Here is a 19,235-nt window from a genome sequence, read left to right on the forward strand (position 1 = left end):
TGGCGTTCAGTGACATAGGGGTCTCACAACCTCCACCTGCATGCAAAGAAGGGCTTTGGCAGTTGGAGCATACGAGAACCATGTTGTTGTTGTTGTTTAGTCCTTTAGTTGTGTCCGACTCTTCGTGACCCCCTGGACCAGAGCATGCCAGGCACTCCTGTCTTCCACTGCCTCCCGCAGTTTGGTCAAACTCATGCTGGTAGCTTCGAGAACACTGTCCAACCATCTCGTCCTCTGTCATCCCCTTCTCCTTGTGCCCTCCATCTTTCCCAACATCAGGGTCTTTTCCAGGGAGTCTTCTCTTCTCATGAGGTAGCCAAAGTCTTGGAGCCTCAGCTTCAGGATCTGTCCTTCCAGTGAGTACTCAGGGCTGATTTCCTTCAGAATGGATACGTTTGATCTTCTTGCAGTCCATGGGACTCTCAAGAGTCTCCTCCAGCACCATAATTCAAAAGCATCAATTCTTTGGTGATCAGCCTTCTTTATGGTCCAGCTCTCACTTCCATACATCACTACTTGGAAAACATTGGCTTTAACTATACGGACCTTTGTTGGCAAGCTGATGTCTGGGTCCAAAGGTCAAGAATGTGGTTTCAACACATGCACATAGAGGGAAGTGAGGGGCAGATGGGGCCCATCAACCTGGGATTGGAGCCCATCCACAAGAAGGAAATCTCCCATCCTAAGCCTCCTCTGACTTGTGGGATAACTACAGGAGAAGAAAAGTTAAGGAGAAAACCCCACACAAATACGAAGTGGAGTCCCTAGGAGTCCCTTGGGTGGCATCTTGTGTGCCTCCATCCGGCAACTTCTGCAGCGAAGCTGCTGCCAATCATATTGCTCTGCTTTCCTTTGGACCCCGTCAGCCAGGCTGAGAGGAGAGGTCTTGTTGTCTGGGCAGCCCAGGACCTCCGTACACACTGTCCAGGCTTGCACCCCAGAGAGGTCACTTGGGCACTGCTAACACAGCGGTTTGACTTCACCCCCGGAGGCGCACTCCGCTGTTTTTCGAGACAGATGGATGCCATCGAAAAACAAGGCAGCCAATCTTTTTGCACGCTTGCAAAGCCTTTTCCATTCAGGAAGTGACACCAAAGTTTTAGGGCACATCCCAGACAAGCAAAAATATGGAAGGAGTGTGCATGGCAGAGATAGTGAAGGGTGTGGCCTAGGGGAAGGGGTGTGGCTTGGGGGAGTCCTGAGGGCCAGATAGAGGGGCTTGGGGGGCATCATTCGACTGCCAGGTCTGAAGTTCTCCAGTCTTGCCTTTTTTTTTTTTTAAGGGCACATAACTGTTCTTTATTGCCGCAAAGTAGACACTTTAGTTTGAGCACACAGTCAATATAGAGTATGTTTACATTATGCAGTGCTCACGGTATTTAACGGCTAACTTTTAATGGCATGCTTTCAATTAATTCCTTTTTTTAAAACAACAGAATAAAACTTTATTTAGAGTTCAACAATAACAAAGGAAAAAACCACAGTAGTTGCTACATCAAATCATTACAATTAACCAATTTAAACAATATATAAATACTAATAAAGAAATTACACAACATCACTTTTAACTTACTGAGGTTTTCATATTACACTTTTATCTCTTTATCTTTTTCTTAACATAACCGATTAGACTCATTGTATTATTATTTCTACAATTTTTTTCACACACAGTTCCAAGTTATTGTATTTTGTATTCTTTGTATTGTATTGTATTCTTTGTTCTCGTCAGATATCAAAAAACATTATATTTGTTTGCTTTACAAGGATCATTCTATTTCTGCCAGGAGATATTTGTTATTGCAATACTTTGCCAAATACTCATTAAAGATTTTCCATTCTTTCTGTACTTTCTGTTTTGGATACCCTCTAATTCTCCCTGTCATCATGGGCATCTGTAGATATTCTATCGTTTGGACTTGCAGCCTTGCGTTAAAGAGAGGGGAAACCCAAGAAACATTGATGGCCACAAAGACATTCAGAGATACTGAGGGAATGTCAGTGGTGGAAGGTTCCCTTTTATCTGTGTCTGTTTGTGCCCTGGTTTTCGTGGGACTCACCTTTTCCAAGCAGTTACAGGTTCAGTTCTCTCACCTGCCTTCGGCCCAAGAGAAAAGAAAAGGAGGCTGTGACCTTAAAGAGGAGTTTAGTGGGGAAAGGTTGGGAGTGCTGATCTGAAGAGAAAGGAATAACTGCTAAGCAACAGCCTTGAGCTGTTGATGCTTTTACAATAAAATCCCCCTTTTTTGCTTTTAACAGATCTCTGTGAGGAACAGAACTGGGTGACGGAAAGGGCTTCTATTAGATAAGTATTACAAGCAGCTTACTCTGGGGTGATTCAGGCGGGTATAAAATGGTTTTATTTCCGTTTTATTTCCAACTTCTGGGTTTCAACAAAGAATGCTGTGAGTGCTTCTTATCTATGCAGTTAGTGGCTTTCATCTATTTTTCTTTGTTTTCCAGTAGCGGGCTACCAACTTCTTCTGCTGAAGTTCGATTTGAGGAGATTCGAGGTGGTTGGCAGCAGAAATACAATGTTTTATCCAATTAATCGGTTAAATCAAGGTGAGTCGACCTAGTGCCATCCAGGTGTCACTCCAACTCCCAGAAGTCCACGCCAGCTTGGCTAGAATTGTAGCTCAACAACTACTAGAGGCCACCAGATGTTGGCTACTTCTGGGTCGGAGTCATCAATAAAAAAATTAAGATGACCTACTGCGAATGTGCCCTGGTTAACCAGGCAGAAGATAGATGATGATAGATAGATAGATAGATAGATAGATAGATAGATAGATAGATAGATGATATATTCTTAAACCCAGTGCAGTATACTGGTTGAAGTGGCAGACTTAAGACTAGGAAAACCTAAGTTCAAATTCTTACTCACCCACTAAGTTGTCTGGGTGACCTCAGTCCAGTCACAATCTTGAAGACTAGGCTTATCTCATAGATTGTTGTGAGGATAAAATAGACCAGGGAGGAATCATCTACATCTCACCGAGCTTTTTTAAGGCATTGCAGGTTACAAATGTGGTAAATAAATCAGTAAAACCTGGATTGTGGGCACCCTCTTCAGTGTTATTGAATTACTGAACCATCATCATCATCATCATCATTTTAGGAAGGTGTTTGGGTTTTTTAAATGTTTCATTATGTGTTGGAAGCCACCCAGAGTGTCATGGGCAACCCAGCCAGATGGACAGGGTATTATTATTTATTATTACAGTGGTACCTCGGGTTACATACACTTTAGGTTACAGACGCTTCAGGTTACAGACTCCGCTAACCCAGAAATAGTACCTCGGGTTAAGAACTTTGCTTCAGGATGAGAACAGAAATCGTGCTCCGGCGGCGCGGCAGCAGGAGGAGGCCCATTAGCTAAAGTGGTGCTTCAGTTTAAGTACAGTTTCAGGTTAAGAACGGACCTCCGGAACGAATTAAGTTCTTAACCCGAGGTACCACTGTAGTGTTGTTGTTGTTGTTGTTGCCTCGTAGTTCTCACACAAGAGGGATGAGGGCCCTGTGACCCCTCTTTATGTTGCAACCACTCCCAGAGTCGCTAACCATTGGCCACACTGTCTGGGGCTGATGGGAGCCTGTGTCCCACAACACCTGGAGGAGCCACAAGTTCCCCACCCTGTCCTACAGCAATGGCTGCTTCAACCCACACATGTATGAGAGGCAGTGTGGCTTAGTTGCTAGAGTGTCGGACTGGGACGTGGGAGACCAGGCTTCAGATCTCCACTCAGACGTTGAAGCGTGCTGGTTGACCTTGGAGTCAGTCACTGCCTCTTTGCCTCACAGGGTTGTTAAGAGGATAAAACGGGGGAAAGGAGAATCCCATTCACCACTTGGAGCAACAAGTGAGGTTTAAATGCAGTGCAATATGTGTCTGTGTGTGCGCATGCGCACACAGCGACACAAAGTAGGCTTCTGCTTCTTTTGCTTCAGAACCGTTGTTGACTCATATCCAGATGTATGCAAATGTAACGGAACCGTTTAACGAAAATGCAGCATGATTAATCAGCTGAGGTTTCTGAGCTGAGCTTGATAGCAGTCTGAAAAGCGGTTCCTAAAAATCCTTGGGCCTGTGGAACAGCAGGCCACAAGCGAGGCACAACGCCGAAATGCGCACCTTCCCACCCAGACACGTCCCTCTTCCATCCAAACATCGCCCCTTTCTCTTTCTACTAATCGCTACCCGTTAAATTTCCCAAAGCGATTCCCTGATAATTTCTTTTTGCACTGTTTTAATATGTTAAAAACAACCCCTAGCTTTATAGAGCTTTGGACACCAGTATCGGCACTTTCAACTTAGCTCAGTTGGCAGCTGGTGCAATTCCTAGTGCCATTCACAGATCTCATGGCGGCCTTCTGCTGATAGTAGAGGATATTTTTTTGCTTTCAGCATTTTCCCACAGTGGATTCGCATCTCAGATGGCAGGTCCCCATGGTCAGAGAAGAAGGCGCTTCAAATGTTTCCATGTCACGCCTGCTTGAAAGCGTTTCCCAGCTCTTACAGAACCTCGATCCGTCTTCTTGAAGCAGCGAGCGCAGAAAAAGTAACCAAGACCCAAGAAAAACGAATGCCGCAATTAGCTTAGCGCTTAAGGTTTTCAAACTGTTCGGAAAAAATGCTTATTGATGTGATCTTTCGATTCTTGAGCGAAGCAACAGAGCAGCTGTTTTCCAGCACACACCTGCCCAGCCTTTGATGCAGAGGGCAGCAATAACCCCATGCCAAAACTTTTCCAGTTGACTACTGTAAAAGAGGGGGACGCGGGTGGCGCTGTGGGTTAAACCACAGAGCCTAGGACTTGCCGATCAGAAGGTCGGTGGTTCGAATCCCCGCGATGGGGTGAGCTCCTGTTGCTCGATCCCTGCTCCTGCCAGCCTAGCAGTTCGAAAGCACGTCAAAGTGCAAGTAGATAAATAGGTACCACTCCGGCGGGAAGGTAAACGGCGTTTCCGTGCGCTGTTCTGGTTCGCCAGTCATGCTGGCCACATGACCCGGAAGCTGTACGCCAGCTCCCTCAGCCAATAAAGCGAAATGAGCGCCGCAACCCCAGAGTCGGTCACAACTGGACCTAATGGTCAGGGGTCCCTTTACCTTTACCATTACTGTAAAAGAGCCTCAATTGTTAGTTTAATCATCACAACGACCCTTCGAAGTGCGTTAGACCTTAGGGCTGGGTGATCTATCAATATATGATCGCAAACCAGTTTGAAGTCCATATTGTGATATCAGCTTCATAATTTTGTGAATTGTGTGTTATGCAAAAATCACAATGCAGGGAAAACCATGAAGCTAGCCAATGCCTCTATATTTGTAGCTCCATCCATATTTTGGACATTGTGATATATTGGTATATTGTGATGTTTAACTGGTGATATATCACAGTGTTGAAAACCAGATGTTTCCCAGCCCTATTAGGCTTACTGGGAAATGATATACAATGAATTGAAAAGGATGTTTCAAAATAACTTTTGTAAAAAAACAAAACAAAAGCTTTTCTTTGGGGAATTATAGGGACAGAACTACCTAAATTGCATAGAAATTTATTCATGTATGCTACTACAGCAGCAAGAATGCTATTTGCCCCAAAGTGGGAAGAAGCAGAAGTCCCATGAAAGGAAGAATAGATTAAAAAAAACAACTTATGGAATATGCAAAAATGGTGAAATGTAAGAATAAGAAATCAAGATAACAAACTTTTTATAAAAGAATGGAAATGGTTTATTGAATATTTACAGATAAACTGCAAACAGATAAAAACATTGTCAGGATTATTGTAACAACCTGCAGTTTCATAAGAGTACATGTTTAAAGTAGATAATTAAATGAGCAAATTATATGAATTTGGATATGCAGAAGGTATATAAACGGCCTCGGTCCTCTATACCTGAAAGAGCGTCTCCACCCCCATCGTTCAGCCCGGACACTGAGATCCAGCGCCGAGGGTCTTCTGGCGATTCCCTCATTGCGAGAAGCTAAATTACAGGGAACCAGACAGAGGGCCTTCTTGGTAGTGGCGCCCGCCCTGTGGAATGCCCTCCCATCAGATGTGAAGGAAATAAGCAGCTATCTTATCTTTAACAGACATCTGAAGGCAGCCCTGTTTAGGGAAGTTTTTAATATTTAATGCTGTATTGTTTTTAACACTTGATTGGGAGCTGCCACAGTTGCTTATTTCCTTGTCAGATAGTTGTTTATTTCCTTGCTGTTGTTTTGTTGATTGTAGTTTAGAAATTATTTATTGTAATTGTTAAGTGTGGATTTCTGTTTAATTTCCATCTGCTGATAATATTATTCTATACTGTTCTAATGATTGTTGAATGTTACTTTATTTGATGTAGGTTGCTTATTTCAAAGTTACGTTTTATCATCACATTTTTGTATTGCATTAGATTGTTATAAGGTGTACGTTCTTTGTTTCTTTTCTTTTTAAAATAATTTTTATTGATTTTTCCAATATAAACAGCCAATTAACATATCCATATCATAATCCAGTTAAAAACAATAAACTAAAAGAAAAAACAACGACCAAATTACAGTCCAAATTATTAATTATATTGGGGGGGGGGAGCTCCCCATAGTTTGGACCTCTGAAGTGTATCTCCAATATCTTTCCTGCCTCTTCTCATTCTTTGTTTCTTCAGTTTGTAAACCGCCTTGGATATTGCAAGATAGAAAGACGGTATACAAATTCAAAGTGATGATGATGATGTTTGCAGTTCTGGTGACCTCGGCTCCAAAAGGATAATGCAGAGTTGGAAAAGGTTCAGATCACCAAGATGATGAAGGGTAGCTCCCTTACGAAGAAAACTCGCAGTATTTGGGTCTTTTCCGTTTAGAGAGAAAAGTGGTGAGTCAGAATATTGAGCCACCCAGCACTTTGCACTGGCTGGCAACGTTACTCCAGGGTTTCACAGAGGGCAGCTTCTCAGCTCCTAACCTGACGATGCTCAGAATTGAAACCGGTGCTTTTTTGCATGCAAAAGAGGTGCTCTACCACGAGAGACCTGTGGCCTCCCGTCCCCAGTTAACACAGTTGACATGAGAGTGTTATCAGTTGTCATAGTCATAGTAATGATGCAGATATGATGTGTGGGAGCCTCTTAGTCATTTGGTCTTCGGTCTGAACAGTGGAAAGGAAAGTCCGCTTCTGTCCTTTTCCATCCTTTCAGGGGCATTGCAAAGCCCATCGGTAGGTACTTCCCCCTCTGCACTCTCAGGAGGTTCAGATATTCAAATCTGCCAACAGGTTTTCTCACCCTGTTGCAAATTTGCGGGCTCCCTTTAAAGGGAGTTTCCAGCCCCGTGGGCTGATCTTAGTAAGCCAGCATTTAAATAGATACCTCGTGGCTTAGCAGCCTTGGTTGGAAGAAAAGGGCGGGGGGGGGGGCAGAATAGAGAGGCATCCTTGACAGGTTGGTTTCTGAGAAGCGTAGAAAACTTCCCCAAGCGTGATTGAAAACAAAAGACATTTTAAAAAAAAAAAAATGAAAAATCGCTCAGGTGATCAAATGTTCTTCGGCTTGGACCTCTTAGAGAGCAAAGAAACAAAGCCTCGCGCCCTCGCCCCTTTTCCACGATGCTCTTTAAAGGGGTTTAAAGGAGAGTTTGGGGGTTGCGGTGCATCTTCTCGATCCTCAAAGCACTTCGCGGTCTGCGGTTTGCGGCAGTTCGGCTGGAGTGGTGGACTCAAGCAAACCGTTCGCTGGCAGCGCTGTCTGGTGCGTGCTTGCTCAGGACTAATCACTCAGTTTTCACAGTTGAGGCTTACTCCCTAGTAAGTGGGCTTAAGGTTTTTTTGGAAAGAAAGAAAGAAAGAAAGAAAGAAAGAAAGAAAGAAAGAAAGAAAGAGAGTATTTATTTATTTATTTATTTATTTGGAATACTTGTAAACCGCATTTCCGTATAAAATAACCATAAGGCAATATACGACCTAAAAATAAATAAAATATGCAAGGGACACAGGGAGCTGCCTGAGACAAGTCAAATCATTGGTCCATCCAGCACAGTATTGTCTACACAGGCAGGCAGCAGCGCTCTAGGGGTTCAGGCAGAGGTCTTTCCGAGCCCCACATGGAAACACCGCAAATCGAATATGGCAGGTTTTGCATGCAGCGCACGGGCTGAACCGCAGTTGCTTCCCCCTAAATTCTGCACAAAGTGCGAATTCTGAAACCTGCATATATTATGCAATCAAAGCACGTTTATACGTGCCCCTTTTTATTATTATTGCAAATTGCAAAAAGGTGAGGGGCGAACTGCTTTGTGTTGAAGGTTTGCCCCTTGTAATCCTCCTTTGACACACTTCTGATAGTTCGTTCGGCCTTCCCACCCATCTTTGTACTAGAAGCTTGCCGTCCCCCGTTTAGGGGAGAAAAACGAATGCGAAATCCTTTCAATTTTTGAGCTCCGTTCCAATTCCTGCACTTTTTCGATTGCAGAGTGCAGGGTCCCTCGAGAAAAAGCAGCTGAGAAGCACACCCTTCTAACGACTGGCGCTGTTGTGCAAAAGGCCTTGCATGCCTTTTTTAGCAGCTGGGTGCAAGGGCGAATTCTGGAAACGGCATGTTTTTTTACTACTGCATCTTCCTTCCCTCACACGCCAGCTGCCCAAGTGCTCCATTTCCTCACTTCCCCCCACCCTCTCTCTTCCTTCCAGCCTCCCTTACCCTTTGAACACCCCCTCTTTCCACCCAGAAACAGGCCCTAGACCTGTGGGGAGCTGCTTCTAGCATTGCTCTGATCCCAAAGGTGGCGGCATGCTTTGGGGATGTACTGGGCGCTGAGCTATACCCGAAAATGCTCCAAGGCTCCCGTCACACACTTTGAGAAACTCTTTCCTATACTTGCAAAGCCATATTGAAAAATCAGAACTCCTCTTAGAATAAACAAGTTCCGTTTTAAATACTGGAATACTAAATAAGATGGATAACAATGTGTGATAGAAAAAGAAGCATGAAATTAGGTCACAGGTGTGTGAAAGAAAGCAATAGAAGTGGAAAGAAATTGCAATTGAGTAGATTGGAAGTCTAGCACAAAGGTGGGGTGAGGGGTGGTAGATGGTGATGGGAAAAGGAATTATCTGTGGGATTGAGTGTAGGTATGTTTGAACATTTTAAAGGATTGTATGAAATTGTATGTTTGTATATTTGTATATTTGCAATATGTTTGTATTAATGCTGAATTATTTTAACAATAAAAACTTTTCAAAAAAAAGAGAGAGAGAGAAACTCATTCCTAAAGTTTAGGGCCTAAACCAGGGGTCTGCAACCCGCGGCTCCGGAGCTGCATGTGGCTCTTTTACACCTTTGCCGCGGCTCCGGGGTGGATACTAGCGAGGGGAGGAGGCGCATTGTGCGCCCGGACACTCCCCCAATGTGGCGGGCGCTGTACTGGCTGTGACGTCGCATGGGGGCGACGTCCCGACGTCACCTTACCGCCCGCTGTCAGATCGGAGGGCAGCGGCGCACATGCTTTAAATGTCGCAATGGTTTTGCGGCTCCCAGGTTTTTTTTTCTTCGGAAACGGGTCCAAGTGGCTCTTTTTGTCTTAAAGGTTGCAGACCCCTGGCCTAAACAAACCCCCAGCTGCTGTTTTCCCCTCTGCCACCATTTCGACAGCTCAGGCTTCCTGGATTTTTGAGGGAATCCTCAGACACAGCCACCAACTGACCAGGCTGCTTTCCTCCTCCCTGATTGATATTCCTGGCTTGGTGCAATTCTGACAGACCACCGTGGGGAATGTAAAAATAACACGCGAAAAGCACAGCTTTTACCAGTTAGCCGCTCTGCTTTGGAATTTGCCTTCCTCCCAACGAGGCGTGTTGTTTTCTGAGGCGTTTTGGACTGCCTCCTCCTCCCTTTATGAGCCCAACACCATGTTTTGCCATTTCTCCTTTCTTTTTGCCCTCCTGTTTTATTTTTTAATATATCTTTATTAATTTAAAATAAATACATTTATGAAAAAAACAGATGTACATACAAGTAAGCAAACAAACAAACATACAATCAAACAAACAAATAACAGAAGAATCAAACAAACCACCACACTATAAGAGAAAGGTAAAGGGACCCCTGACCATTAGGTCCAGTCATGACCGACTCTGGGGTTGTGGCGCTCATCTCGCTCTATATGCTGAGGGAGCCGGCGTACAGCTTCTGGGTCATGTGGCCAGCATGACTAAGCCGCTTCTGGCAAACCAGAGCAGCGCATGGAAACGCCGTTTACCTTCCCGCCAGAGCGGTACCTATTTATCTACTTGCACTTGATGTGCTTTCGAACTGCCAGGTTGGCAGGAGCAGAGACTGAGCAACGGGAGCTCACAGCATCACGGGGATTCGAACCGCAGACCTTCTGATCAGCAAGTCCTAGGCTCTGTGGTTTAACCCACAGCGCCACCCGCGTTCCTTTTTACACTATAAGATATAAGAAGAGTAATATAATTACCATCATATTCATTAATTGGAAGTCAGTTTTAAATTTCTTCTCTATAAGATTTATAATAGTGTTCAATACCAGGAGTATATATGATGATTTTATCATGTTTTTAATATTTTGTTGGGAGCCACCTGATGGGCGGGGTATAAAAAATTACAATATATTACTACTACTGCTACTACTACTACTACTATGATGAAAGGCAGGTAAGAAATAACAACAACAACGTAGTAATAACAATAATTATTATTTTATTTTATTTATTTTGAAACATAGGCTCCTCCAGAGAATTCTGAGGTCGATCGATGTCCATTGGGCGTGTATTCAAATTTGCTGCCGTTTTTCATATCATTTGGGGAGCTGGATCATAGAGGAGCAGAAACCAATATGGCACCCTCCAGACGTCCACTACAATTCCCACCACCCCTGGCCATTGTCCATGTTGGCTGGGGCTGATGGGATTTGTAGGCGGACAACTGTAGCTGGAGGAAACCACATTGGCTGCTTCTGTTAACAGAGTAATGTCATGGAATTGCAGGAAAGGGAGAAATGAGTAGTTTCTTCCACCTACCTAGCAGCCTACAACAGAAGCCCAGTCCACAGTGAGGTCCATAATGTCCACTTATTAAAAGCCAGCTCCACGCCTCAGTTAATCCCAAGTATTTGAAGCTCAGTATTTTGGCTTCATTCCCCTGAACGCAGTGGAGGGGGTGTGCCCTAGAATTTCAATACGCCTGAGTTGCGGTTGTGCACTGCAAGTTTGTTCGATTAAAAGCGGCGTAAAACGCCTCTCCATTTCCATCGCATATTTCGCCGTTGGCTCTTTATGAAGAAAAAAGCCACTGGATTCTGGAACGCTTGCCAGGAAGCTGAGTTGGGTCTGCCAGGCTGGAAGTCCTTGTGGTAAAATGGTGGCCTTGCGAGATGCAAATCCCAGCATGAGCTGGCGGGCGAAGACAGCGAAACGTTTTTATATAAGTTAAAGAAAAACCCCAAGCAAATCTTGGCCTGTGGATCAAAGCGAGAGGGGAGGCTGTGCTAAATTTATTCCCCACACAACCAAGCCATCGGGGCTTTGTGGCATTGCTCTGTAGGGGAAATATTGATGGTCTTGTAAATATAAAGTTATGACAATGGGAGTCTGCATGACCTGAAGGGCCCAGGGCGTTGGATAACTTAATTTCTGGGCCCATGGGAAGGATGTAACGAAATCCTACCCTGACAATTAATATTATTTAGTATTGGATAGCTCAGTTGGTTATTGCGTGGTGCTGATAATGCCAAAGTTGCGGGTTCAGTCCCTCTACGGGACAGCTGCCTATTCCTGCGTTGCAGGAGATTAGACTAGATGTTCCTTGTGGTTCCCTTCCAACTCTATGAAGTGTTTTATACTGTTCACATGCATTACCTGAGGAAACTTAGCTTGCAACAACCCCAGTCAACAACAACAACAGTAGTAAAGGTAAAGGGACCCCTGACCTTTAGGTCCAGTCGTGGCCGACTCTGGGGTTGCAGCGCTCATCTTGCTTTATTGGCCAAGGGAGCCGGCGTACAGCTTCTGGGTTATGTGGCCAGCATGACCAAGCCGCTTCTGGCAAACCAGAGCAGCGCACGGAAACGCCGTTTACCTTCCCACCGGAGCGGTACCTATTTATCTACTTGCACTTTGAGGTGCTTTCAAACTGCTAGGTTGGCAGGAGCAGGGACTGAGCAACGGGAGCTCATCCCGTCATGGGGATTTGAACCGCTGACCTTCTGACCGGCAAGTCCTAGGCTCTGTGATTTAACCCACAGCACCACCCGTGTCCCAACAACAGTAGTAGTAGTAGTTTATCACCATATTTTTTCGCTCCATAAGACGCACCAGACCATAAGACGCACCTAGTTTTTAGAGGAGGGAAAGAAGAAACAAGAAAGCAACGCAAAGCCTCTTGAGCGAAGATGTGTCTTATGGAGCGAATGCTTCAGCTATCGCTGAAGCCAGAAGAGCAAGAGGGATCGGTGCGCACCGATCCCTCTTGCTCTCCTGGCTTCAGCAATAGCTGCGCAGCCTGCATTCGCTCCATAAGACACACACACATTTCCCGTTTTTAGGAGGGGCGCGTCTTATAGTCTGGCCTCCCACATTGTCTGAGGGGTGGTGGACCGGCCCACGGCTGAAAAAGTTTGCTGACCCCTGCTGCACAAGCTCTCTGCCCTGGGCGCGCAGCACAGCTCTGGAGACCAGCAAGCCGGCTCATTCCAGAGTCTGACATGCTACCAGGGCAGCAAGGCATGACATATGCCCCTCTGGCTGCCTGCGACCCCGCCCCCCATCCATGCTGCCACATGGGACGGCAACACCAGCCAAGGACCAGTTGCGTGAATACGCTGCGCAAAAGGAAGCGAGGGTGCTGTTAGCGGCGCTTGTGCATGGCATATCTGCTTTTTTCCCCAGAGGCTTCTCTGCAATCCCTCTTCTCGTGAAAAGCGTCAAGGCAAGAATTCAAAGGCCTGTTGACTGGCATTTAACTCTGTTTACCAAGTCCTTGGAGGGCACAAAAGGTCGTTTTCCTGAAGGCCGCCGGTTGTGGGGGGGCAAGGCTCATAAACAGTGTGACCGCACAGGCCTGTCACATTCCTTCATGAAAGGAGAGAGTGTCTGCCGGGGCGAAAATCTGACAGAAAGAAAGAAAGATGAAAGCTAGGGGTTGGTGCAAGGGGGGGGGGGTTGTTGTTGAGGGGAACTCTGGGTGGGTTTTTTTTGTTTTTTTGTTTTCTGTCTTTGCTGTCTGCCTCTTTTCGAAACCCCCTCCCAGTTCTTGCTCATGCAGCAGAGGTGGCAGTTGGGAGGAGAGCGAAGGCAGGGTGGGGTGAGGCAAGAGACATCTTTTGAATGGTTGCCAAGGCTGATTTAATTAGCTGCATTGAATTCATTAACTCCCCACCTCCCCTCTGCAAATGACGCGTCGGCCGTGAAGCACAAATTAGGAGTTGCAAGCATCGGTGGAGCGCGGGCGCTGACCTGCCAAAAGACCCAGCAAAGCAGAAAAATTGACCTACTTTCATCAAATCTGAAGGGATCGCCTTTTAAAGCTCTTCTTGGATAGACACTAAGCTCCGACTCTCCCTCTTCCTCCTCTTTTCTCTGTCTGTCTGGCTCTCTCTCTCATGCACACGCAGCTTTCTCTGCTTTTAATCTCCCCCGCTGCCTGAGGCTAAAGCAGAAAATCCGCACCTCTGATCATCAAATGCAAGCGAGGTTCCCCCATGTGGAGCTGCCCGCATGCGCGGGCGCACAGAGCACCTTGGCGAGTCAGCGGGTTGCATTGAGAGCTCAGGCGCTCTTTGCGTGCAGGGTAGCCGAGTTGATTCTGAGCAGGATTTCTCTGGCCGCAAAGGGACGCAGAAATTGCATAGTTGCAAATGCCTAAACCAGGGCCGACCCGAGTTGTACCTTGTGGTATCATTACAGGTATACATAGAGCCCTGGAGTATCTCATTCTTCTTTGGCCAGCCTTTCTCAACCTGTGGGTCCCCAGATATTGTTGAACTACAACTCCCATCAGCCCTAGCTAGCAAGGCCAGAGCTCAGGGATGATGGGAGTTGTAGTCCAACAATAGATGGGGATCCACAGGCAATCACTCGTAGCTGAGTAAGGTTGTCTTTCATGAAAACGGTCTTAACAGTAAGTCCGTAAGTGACTGTGGAGGCCAGTTCTGGATCCACACATCCTTCCACAGTGGGGACATAGGTTTCCGGGTGGGAGTAGATCACAGTGAGGATTTCCCAAGTGTGCCTTCCTCTTAGCGCATTTCTCCCTTTTATCCTGAGTTTGAGCATCTTCAAAGCCCATGACATCTTTGGTAAAGGCTGTTCTCCAGTTGGAGCGCTCACAGGCCAGTGTTTCCCAGTTGTCAGTGTTTATGCTACATTTTTAAAGATTTGCCTTGAGACAGTCTTTAAACCTCTTTTGTTGACCACCAGCATTACGCATTCCATTTTTAAGTTCGGAATAGAGTAGTTGCTTTAGAACAGCGCTTCTCAACCCGTGGGTCCCCAGATGTTGTTGGACTACAACTCCCATCATCCCTAACTAGCAAGGCCAGAGCTCAGGAAAGATGGGAGTTTTAGTCCAACAACATCTGGGGACCCACATGTTGAGAACCGCTGCTGTAGAAGATGATAATCAGGTATATGGGGTATTAGGGGAGGGGGTATTACCTGTGTTGGGGGACACATCATGCTCCTTCTGGGGTAGTTTGTCCATCTTTGGTCCCCACCCTGCACTCAGCACTCACCTGTAGCTCCTAGAAGATGTCAGCATGTGACAGCAGCCACACCCTGGGAACTGGCCAGCTAAACCAGGTGAGGGTAGCCGATAGGTCTCAGACCCTTGGTGAGTTAGGGATTTCCCCTGCATGTGAAGACCCACTCCAACACATTGAACGGAAAAGGCCAATACAGTGGTACCTCTGATTAAGAACTTAATTCGTTCTGGAGGTCTGTTCTTAGCCTGAAACTGTTCTTAACCTGAAGTACCACTTTAGCTAATGGGGCCTCCCGCTGCCGCCGTGCCACCAGAGCACGATTTCTGTTCTCATCCTGAAGCAAAGTTCTTAACCCGAGGTACTATTTCTGCATAGCTGTCAACCTTTCCTTTTTTGCGGGAAATTCCCTTATTTCAGCGCCATTTCCCGCTGCTTCCCACTGCTATCCCGATTGTTAGGTATCCTGTAGACTGTCCCCAGGACAGGTAAGGCTGCTGATCCGTTCTTTTCAAATCTGAAAGTTGACAGCTATGTATTTCTGGGTTAGCAGAGTCTGTAACCTGAAGCGTCTGTAACCTGAAGTGTCTGTAACCCAAGCTACCACTGTAGTGGGTCCAACGGTCAAGAAGGCAGTTTATGCACATGCCTCAGAGGTGAGGGGCAGATGGGACCCGTCAGCCTGCGAAAGTAGCCCCTCTCTAGGAGAAGGAAAACTCTGCTGCCTTGTAGGATATCTTCGGGAGAAGAAAAGACTTAAGGAGTAAACAGTCTGTGTCAGTGAGTTCCACAGATTAAGGATGTGCCACCTGTCCAAAATCGACTGCCACCCAGTTTCACCGAAGTTTTAATTTCATGAGATATGTGGGGAGAGAGAGACAGACAGAGAGAGAGAGAGCCCCACCATATACAGTGGTACCCCGGGTTACATACGCTTCAGGTTACAGACGCTTCAGGTTACAGACTCCGCTAACCCAGAAATATTACCTCGGGTTAACAACTTTGCTTCAGGATGAGAACAAAAATCGTGTGGCAGCGGCACAGGAGCTGCGGGAGGCCCCATTAGCTAAAGTGGTACCTCAGGTTAAGAACAGTTTTAGGTTAAGAACGACCCCCAGAACGAATTAAGTTCTTAATCTGAGGTACCACTGTATGCCTAATATGACCCCGACATACAGTGGTACCTCGGGTTAAGAACTTAATTCGTTCCAGAGGTCTGTTCTTAACCTGAAACTGTTCTTAACCTGAAGCACCACTTTAGCTAATGGGGCCTCCCGCTGCCGCTGCGCCACCGGACCACAATTTCTGTTCTCATCCTGAAGCAAAGTACCAAGGTACTATTTCTGAGTTAGCAGAGCCCGTAACCTGAAGCGTATGTAACCTGAAGTGTATGTAACCCGTGGTACCACTGTATTCACTTTTTTGTGTTTCAGAGAAGCCTGGGAAGCTTATCAGGGATTCCTCACGGAGAAGATGAGTAATCGCAGGCAAGCTTTCTCTCTCCAAAAGACAGCTTGTGCGCAGTTAGCGGCTGTGAGTGTGCTCTGAGGTCGCGCTCCCGGCTCATCCATGGAACTCTGTGTGTGTCCTGGAACGATTCCCAGAATATGCAGGAGTTCCGTGATAGGCAAGTCTTTATCAAAAGGATTCCTTGGAAGTTAAAAAGACCGGACACCACTGGCCTACAAGATCCCCAGAGCCAAAGAAGAGAGGTTGTATGCATGCGCAGGACTCTCCAAAAGCCCTGAGGCGTGAGAGGCCAGTTTCCATGAGAATGCTCTGTTTCCATATGGGCCTCTGCAGAGGGAGTGCTTAACTACACATAGGAGGGTGGAAGCAAATTCTGAAAATTTCGGTGCCATTTGGTTTACCTTCTTTGAACATGTCAACCAGGAGAGGTATTCCCATACGCCTCTGGCTTTTCATTCTTCGTTATGACTGGGGTATTTAGATACCACTTGATATTCAGGGAAGTGTCATACTGGTTTGCTGCAAATTCACATTACTTTTTCTTTCTTTTGCTTTGCTACTTGCCTGCTTTATTCAGTGTCTGTCAGACCCTTCAAGTCTCCCTCTTTTCCAGGGACAGTTCCTGACTCACAGAAGCTGTCCCGGTTTCTGATTTGATCCCAGAACGTCCCACTTTTCCTTAGGACACCCCTATTTTCATCGGAGAAATGTTGGAGGGTACAGAGTTATGCGATCCCCAAGCCAAGGAGATAAGTAACTATACAACCTTTAGATGACATCTGAAGGCAGCCCTGTACAGTGGTACCTCGAGTTACCAGGTTACAGACTCCGCTAACCCAGAAATAGTACCTCGGGTTAAGAACTTTACCTCAGGATGAGAACAGAAATCGTGCTCCGGCGGCATGGCGGCAGCGGGAGGCCTCATTAGGTAAAGTGGTAGCTCAGGTTAAGAACAGTTTCAAGTTAAGAACGGACCTCCAGAACGAATTAAGTTCTTAACCCAAGGTACCACTGTACAGGGAAGGTTTCTTTTAATGTTTAATGTTTTCTTATGCTTTTATATATGTGGACAAGGCTGCTTAGAAGAGTAAAACCGACCACCTGTCTCCTTGATCCTTGCCCATCCTGGCTCATAAAAGCGAACTGGAAAGGGCTGGGTGATGGGCTCCGTGTGGTGGTGAATGCTTCCCAGATGGGCGGGGTATTAATAATAATAATAATAGTTATTCTTATTCTTATTGTTTTCATAGAATCATAGAATCATAAGAGTTGGAAGAGACCACAACGGCCATCGAGTCCAACCCCCTGCCAAGCAGGAAACACCATCAGAGCACTCCTGACATATGGTTGTCAAGCCTCTGCTTAAAGACCTCCAAAGGAGGAGACTCCACCACACTCCTTGGCAGCAAATTCCACTGTCGAACAGCTCTTACTGTCAGGAAGTTCTTCCTAATGTTTAGGTGGAATCTTCTTTCTTGTAGTTTGGATCCATTGCTCCGTGTCCGCTTCTCTGGAGCAGCAGAAAACAACCTTTCTCCCTCCTCTATGTGACATCCTTTTATATATTTGAACATGGCTATCATATCACCCCTTAACCTCCTCTTCTCCAGGCTAAACATGCCCAGCTCCCTTAGCCATTCCTCACAAGGCATCGTTTCCAGGCCTTTGACCATTTTGGTTGCCCTCCTCTGGACACATTCCAGTTTGTCAGTGTTTTATTGTTATTGTTATTATATGTTGGAAGCTGCCCAGAGTAGTTGGGGCAACCCAGTCAGATTGGTGGGGAATTATGATTATTGAATAAGATGTCCCTATTTTTATTGGAGAAATGTTGGAGGGTTTGGTCTATATGTTTGTTCACGTAACAGAAAATTAATAAAAACTTGAAAATAAGATAAAACAAGGTGCCCAAGTGATCCATATTCTAAAAAGGCTGAAAACTCTATAAATCAAGCAAATTTTGCATTGGAGCGTCGGAAGCTGCCTATGTAGAGTCAGAACATTGCCCTCCATCTACCTCAGGATTGTCTGGGTTGTGGGACTTCAGCTGTTGGGCTGGGACTCTCCACTGAGTTAGGGCCTGCAACAGCAGCTGCACCCTCATACAAATATATAGTAAAGGGTTAAGAAATGGGTCCCCCATTGTGTGTCGGGGTTAAAGGTACGTCTTGGATCAGAAGAAGACTACACCAGGGGTCAGCAAACTTTTTCAGCAGGGCGCCGGTCCACTGTCCCTCAAACCTTGTGCAGGGCCGCACTATATTTTGGAAAAAAGAAGAAGAATGAATTCCCATGCCCCACAAATAACCCAGAATAAATAAAAGCACACATTCTACTCATGTAAAAACATGCTGATTCCTGGACCGTCCGTGGGCCGGTTTTAGAAGGCGATTGGGCCAGATCCAGCCCCCCCCCGGGCCTTAGTTTGCCTACCCATAGTCTACACCAGCGGTTCTCAACCTGTGGGTCCCCAGATGTTGAACTACAACTCCCATCATCGCTAGCTAGCAAGGCCAGAGCTCAGAGATGATGGGAGTTGTAGTCCAACAACATCTGGGGACCCACAGGTTGAGAACCGCTGGTCTACACTGACTGACAATGTCTCTTTCTCAGCCTCACCATAGCTGGAGATGCTAAGGATTGAATTTTGAGGGTGTTATGCGCAGAGCATTGCGCAACCACTGAGTTACAGGCCTTCCCTGGTTGATCCTAATTTCTTTTTTTTAATGGGGAGGGCCAAGGAGCTATGAAGCCACTCAGAATCATGAGCCACCGCTCTGTCTTCTTGAAACTTCATCCCACACACATTCCAAGCATAACTTCATATAGCTCATAAAGCTGGGAACTCGGGAACAGATTCTCCGGAAAGTGGTTTGTGGGTCTGATACCACATTCCTCACATTTTCTGTGATGATGTGAAATCATGGCATACACCCAGCCTTTACCTATCTGTGCCTTTGCCTCCGTGCAAACTGCACACACCGTTTCTCATAGTGCTAGGTATTTTTTATTATTATTTAAGGTGTATTCCTATCTTTCTCCACAAAGGAAAAAGCTCTCTTAGCAG

At 46.0% G+C, this 19,235-nt stretch overlaps 1 long non-coding RNA gene across 1 annotated transcript; it reads left to right on the forward strand.

Annotated features, from left to right (window-relative positions):
• Positions 1 to 1,781: 1,781 nt before the first annotated feature.
• Positions 1,782 to 7,812, forward strand: LOC309539684. Its single transcript, XR_014222950.1, has 2 exons — positions 1,782 to 2,562; positions 4,406 to 7,812. It is a non-coding gene; the product is annotated as an uncharacterized lncRNA (long non-coding RNA).
• The last annotated feature ends 11,423 nt before the right edge of the window (positions 7,813 to 19,235 follow it).

This window comes from Podarcis vaucheri (assembly GCF_965113315.1).
Source record: "Podarcis vaucheri genome assembly, chromosome: 8".
NCBI classification, from domain to species: domain Eukaryota; kingdom Metazoa; phylum Chordata; class Lepidosauria; order Squamata; family Lacertidae; genus Podarcis; species Podarcis vaucheri.